The sequence below is a fragment of the Melospiza melodia genome, chromosome W (genome assembly GCF_035770615.1).
Source record: "Melospiza melodia melodia isolate bMelMel2 chromosome W, bMelMel2.pri, whole genome shotgun sequence".
NCBI lineage: Eukaryota > Metazoa > Chordata > Aves > Passeriformes > Passerellidae > Melospiza > Melospiza melodia.
The window spans coordinates 35,561,853-35,567,936 of NC_086225.1; the positions used below are offsets into that span (position 1 = coordinate 35,561,853).

Here is a 6,084-nt window from a genome sequence, read left to right on the forward strand (position 1 = left end):
GGAAAGGAAAGGAAAGGAAAGGAAAGGAAAGGAAAGGAAAGGAAAGGAAAGGAAAGGAAAGGAAAGGAAAGGAAAGGAAAGGAAGCAGGAGAGCAAGAAGGAAGGGAAGTGGTGAAAAAAAAAAACCGAGTGAAAAAAGTAAAAAGAGTTGGAGGGAAAAAGAGAGGGCATTCGGGAGGAGCGGTGCTGCCTCAGGTGCTTCCCCGCCCTGGGGCGAAGGACCCGTTTGATGCCCGGGAGGGACTGCAGCTCCCGGTGGCGGGGAACGGAGCCGTGGCTGTCAGCCCGAGACTACAACTCCCGGCAGGCCCTGCTGCCAGCGCGGCGTGTGACGCAACGGGTGACGCGGCACATGAGTGGCTGGCGTGCCAGGCGGCCGCGCGGGGCTGTGCGCGCGCAGCTGCCGGCGCCTCTCCCGCGCGGGACAGCGACGCTGGAGGGGCGCAGCCTCCGTCTGGCCGCCCGCACCGAGCTGAGCAGCGCGGAAGGAGCGTCCGCCCGGTTCCTCGGCGTCACTCAGCGGTGCCGGGGGCGGGGGCGCTTCCGCCCGCCGATGGCGGAGGGCGAGGCGGTGCTTTGCTGCCGCGGGCCGGGAGCTGCAGGAGCCGCCCCGGGCGAGCGGCGCCGGGCGCTCCCGCGGTCCCGGTGGGGCGGCTGCCCTCGGGCTGGCCGAGGCGCCGGAGGAGCCCCCGAGCTGCAGCCGTCTCCCTCGGGCTGCTGCCGGTGCTGCGGGCGGCGGCGGCTCCGCCGCGTGTTGGGTGCTGCGAGCAGGGAGCGCTGCGATATCGCCGGCATGACGGGGCTGCTGCCTGCGTTAGTGCTCGCGGCTCTTTGTGCCATGGAAACGGATGGAGCGGCACTGAGCGGGACACCCAGAGATGGCCGGGAGAATGCCCAGCGCAGAGAGCGGGCGGGCTGTATGCTTCGGATGGCACAGGTGCGAGCTGCAAAGTCACCCCCCCTTCCGCCCCTGCCCTCCCGAGCCCCGGGGAAAATGCTTTCCAGCATTGTCGAGCTTCTGAAAGACAAAACTTGTGATTTGACACTAGCATCCAGAAAAGGTTTCTGTCTAGATTAGCAAATGCCTGAATTGTTCTTGGTTATATCCCATGACCGGTTTTAGGCAGTGACTTTATACTGCTTTTAGGATTTTCTTGTACACTGGTGAGAAAATAGGCAGGTCTGATAGTGGTTTCACTTTTTTTCTACTTCACGTTCCATAAGATTCTTTTATCCAAGCGATTGTTTTAAAATTCTACTGTAAGCGTTTGTGGTTCACTTTTTTTTTCTTTGCAGCACCCGGGCCTTTTTTTTTTTCTCTAAATCGGGAGTAAATATAGCTGAGTAAAATTACCTTGGTTATCTTCCTTCTTTTTAAACTTAATTGTTTTTATTAATAATTCTATTTGAATATGCAGAAAAAGTGGGTATGTCCTGTAATCTATGCTGGCTTTTCTCGTTTACAGGGTACTCACAAAATATGTCTCCCTTAGTGTCCCACAGAAACATTCTGGGTGAAATCTGAATTAAGGTATGTGTTTTCAAATAAGTAATCAGTTTAGATATTTGCCTGTGTACCTTTTCCTGTAATTCAGAGCTTGCGTTCTGTGGGTTTTATGATAAACCTGTAAAACATGTAAGAATGGTTTTGCAAGTCTGAATCGTTGAAGGCAGCAATAAGTGGATTTAGAGCCTGTTCTTGAGCAGACAAAGGGAAAAAGTGTGACTTTGATGCTGAACTTGTCATTTTTCATTTGACTTGCCTTTAATTATTGAAGAAGAGAGAGAACTAGGAAAAGAAATAGAATTGGTTATTGAGCACTCCTAAAAAGCTCACCATGATTCTGTGTAGAGCCAAAGTGAAGGATGATGGAACAGAGCTCTGTGCATTAGAAGGAAATAAACCTGATGTCCACACAGAGTCTTACTAATTTCTGTTTTTAAAATGCAAAATAAGTTTAGGAAGTGTTGGAAGTTAGTATTTTGGGAAAGAAATGGCAGTTCCGCAAAACATTCCATTCCATTGAACAGAGGCTCTGGGAACGATTCATGTTGTAACTGCTGTCACTGCAATCAGTTGGTGGTTCAGCCTTGAAACGTGCACTTGGCCTTCTATAAAGCACTGTTTTGTTTGCCTTTCAGTGCTATGAGTCTTGATAAATTGGAGAAGTGCCCAAGAGAAATTCATCATCCTGAGATACAAAAGGTAGGAAGTGACTTTTTTTGGTTTGGTTCTTTTTCTTTATTATTTTCTGGAAATAGAAGTAATTAAGTATAGATAGTACTGGTTTGTTTCTTCCAGTAGCTGATAATACTAATACCAATAATAATAATAATAAGAGTAAAGTAATACTTCTTAAACTGTCTTTATTTATCCATTGAACTGGCCATTTCAAATCTAAACTTCTAAACACAAATCTTGTTGAATCTTTAATAGGAGTGGGCTAAAGATCCTGGTTTTGTTTACAGGATTTATTGATTTATTTGTTCATGAAGAGCAAGAGGTAAGTACAAGCCTAACTACCCTCTAGCTCACAGACCTGCCCGGTGAATAGAGCTTTGTTTTTTTGATGGGCTTGTGATGACTTTGAGATCAATTGCTCATTCATTACAGTAAAAAAAAAAAAAAATTGTTTTGAACATGACAGCAAAAATAACTTTAAGCACAACTTAATAATAATAGATCACCAATTTTAGTTAATAATTTTATGCTATACTCTTGGGTGAGGGAAGACTCGGACACTCAATATGAGATCAGCAAGCTATGTTTATTGCAGAGAGTATCAGACACTTATACAGCACATAATAAGCTTATGAATATTCTGTAAGCCAAGCGATCTATTGGTTAAACTATACCATCAACTCTTCCTCATTCCTTTGGGCCTACATTCCCTATTTCCCACGTCTCTCTGTCTACTTGTTATCCTACCCAGCTAGGCCCAGGCACACGCTATCTTGCAGGTGCAAAACTCAAACTACCTGTGTTCGGTACTTTCCCAGCTCCTGGTCGGCTAACAAGCGAATGTCTGTGTGACCTCTGTCATGGAGCCATTTCTCCACACTATACTATCAAAGTTTAAAGGTAAATTATTATATATTAGGAGATGGTATAAAGTGTATGTTGTAATGTGTAGGATATATACAAAGATACATACTTGAAAGTCCGTAGAGGAAACAAATTTTTATGCCTTCTGTTTGACTGTTTGTCATATATTTGGTTTTATTTCCCAGGGATCAGTGAATTTTAACTCTGGAGTCCTCTATGCTAAGGATGCTCAGCTTACAGATGATGAAATGTTCAGTAATGGTGAGTTTTTCACCTTCTCCTTCATTGTTTTGCTCATCTGAATAAAAAAAAAAAGACAAGATTAAAGAAAAAGCAATAGTTTTATTATTTTTACCCTGTTATGTCTGTTTCCTCAGTATTTGCTGGAGCTGTGCTTACCCAAGGTTTGGGTAAAACAAGCTTTGGGTTCCTTCTGTCTCACTGGGAGTTGCCCAATTCAGTTGCATCTGGTGAAATTCACCCTGAGACCTTACAGAACTAGCTCCAACTACGTGAGAGCCATTTGCAGTTCTCTCCAGACACCTGGAGAATGGGCGACGTTTCTGAGGATCCGGCGAGCGTGCTTCTGTCAAAACTCAGTCTGTGAAATTTCTGGGGAAAACACTTCTGTGTCCTGAAGGGTTCAAACTCTGGTGAGGATCCAGTTATCAGGTGCTCACCTGGATGGTTCCAGCTCCCAAAGGTAACACTTGTACTCTTGCCCTGTAGTTTACATCTATTGTATTTTTGTTATTTTGCAAGATTTTTTGTCTTTGCAAAATATTGTGCATTTCACTCTTTGGAACCTCTCAGATGGTTCTTTGGTGCAGCACCACCCCACGGGACACTTGGCTGCTGTCCTGAAGGGGTTGGTCGCTGGAATTGTAAATCCTGGAGAGTTTGTAAGTCTACTGTCCCCAGGGAGGTATCATGCTTTGTTTATTTCTGTTCTGTTGGTTAGGCGCTGCTTTTGTTACAAGTATGAATTTCAAACTGCCCTGTTCTTATTTTAACTGTTTTCCTGGTTCTCTCCGCACGGCAGGGAAAGGCTCTCGTATCCTTGTCGTCGGGCTCGGTGCTGTCCAAGAAGATACAGAGACTAAAAAAATCATAAGAAGCAAATATGACTGCAGGGAAAAGAAGCTGGAGAGAACAGAAGGTGATATTGTTATCCTTACCCTGTATTAGAAACATCCGCTGTGCTTTGATGCTGGCAGCTGCCAGGGGCTTGTTAGCTCTTTGTAGGCAGGTGTAGGTGTTCACTTGTAGGTGTTTTCTCTGGACAAGTCAATTCAAACTTTGCTAAGCTTACATTTGAAAATTACTCTCTAGAACAGTCCAGCATGACATGCTGGATGTCGTCTCCCAGAGGGACCCAAAACTGCCATAAATTTCACAGGGAGGGGTGGGTGTAGAATACTAAAACCTGTCAAGGTTTTCATTTTTATAGGTATTGGCAAAGAAAAGGAATTTATCTCTAAATTCATTTGGAAAGAAACCCTCTCTCTATCCACTTATTTGTATACAGGAATGTAGGAAACTCTGACTAGAGATGGGTAATAGCTTTGAAAATAAAGACATAAGTTTTATCTAGGAATGAACCAATCAAGTGCCCTGAAAGCATGAGAACAGCTGCAGGGGCTGAAGGGAACAGAAAGGGTTCTATCTCATGAACAGAGGTACCTTTTCCTTACAGGTGCTTGTGCTGTAGTTTGGATTCTGCTTCCTAACATTTCTAGTGTGACAGGGTTTACCATAGAGACAATCTGCCAGGAGGTAGCGCTTTGGGGGGTATGACAGTCCTGGGTGTGTATTCTGAACTCCTTCAGAATGTTAGGTTTGGAGTATTTCTTATCTCAGGAAAACAGCAGTCTTTTGCATCTGCATATCAGCTGTTGAAATTTTGGGTTCAATTTCTTGAATCACAAATGTCATAGGATTCCTCCCAGATGGCAGCTGTCATGAAGTATGGCTCTTCTTGGTCTTGGGTTTCAGGGGCTGTTTCCAAAGTGACCTACAGACATTGGAATGAAATCATTATTTACTGTGTAAAAGAATCACTCTCCAAAGCATCAGCCAGGGTCTAAATGTGCCATTCTGCCTTTTAAAAGTACCAACATCACAGGATTTTTCTCAGATTAAAGCTTCCATGGAGTCGGATCTCTCAAGCCTGGCCCTTGAGAATTGTGGGCCTCCTGTGAACTGGTCTTGCCAGAAGGGCTTGCTGAGTTTTCCATTGTGTGGAAAAGAGATCCCATTTGCAGCCTGAAGCCTCATGTTTCCTGTAGGATTTCCACTCCTAGAATTGCACACTTTGAAGGATTTCTTATAGCAGAAGTTTTTTGGGAACTAGGACTCTGGCTGGATTTGGGTCTCTGGACTCTCAGGTGAAGTGACCTTGAGACACTAGGGCGTGCAGATTTCCTTGCTGTTGTAAAGAGCTATTGTTCGCACCCAGGAGCCATGGTCTGAATGGGGGTGTCACCTCTTAAATTTGCAAATGTCACAGGATTTCTTCTAAATGAATGGTGCTAAGAACATAAGGTCTGGCTGGCTTTCGACTTAGAGGCGCCTCCTCTAAATTGGTCTTCAGACGCTAGGTTGGAAAGTGTTCCTACATATGCCAAATAGCCCTTGCTATGCAATTAATAAGCTTCAAATTACCATGGAGTTGCTGCCCCTGCAAAGATTTTGGCAGAGCCTGGTTGTGGTGCCCCACTCCACTCCACCACCCTTAGCAGGTCCTTATGGTTGCATGGGGAATCATCGTGGAGCATGCCAACCCAGCTCCATCCTGGGAACAGCACCTGTATTTTACCCTAAAATTTCTGTCCCATTATAGCTCCTGTTAGGATACAAATGTAACTTCTCGGTTTCCACTGATTTTACCCCCAGTCATCTTTCCATACAGACATTGCTCCACTCCCCAGAGGATTATTGTGAGCAGATGTGAGCTCTGCTGTCCCTTTGGACTGACAAAGACAGAGGTTTTGTCCCAAGTTGCTTTTGAACCTGTCCTGCACCCGTTACGAGTCCTC

The 6,084-nt window shown here is 45.1% G+C and overlaps 1 long non-coding RNA gene across 1 annotated transcript; it reads left to right on the forward strand.

Moving 5' to 3' along the window:
- The first annotated feature begins 4,165 nt into the window (after window positions 1-4,165).
- LOC134431453 (uncharacterized) lies at window positions 4,166-5,589 on the forward strand. Its single transcript, XR_010030980.1, has 2 exons — window positions 4,166-4,205; window positions 5,042-5,589. It is a non-coding gene; the product is annotated as an uncharacterized LOC134431453 (long non-coding RNA).
- Window positions 5,590-6,084: the final 495 nt, after the last annotated feature.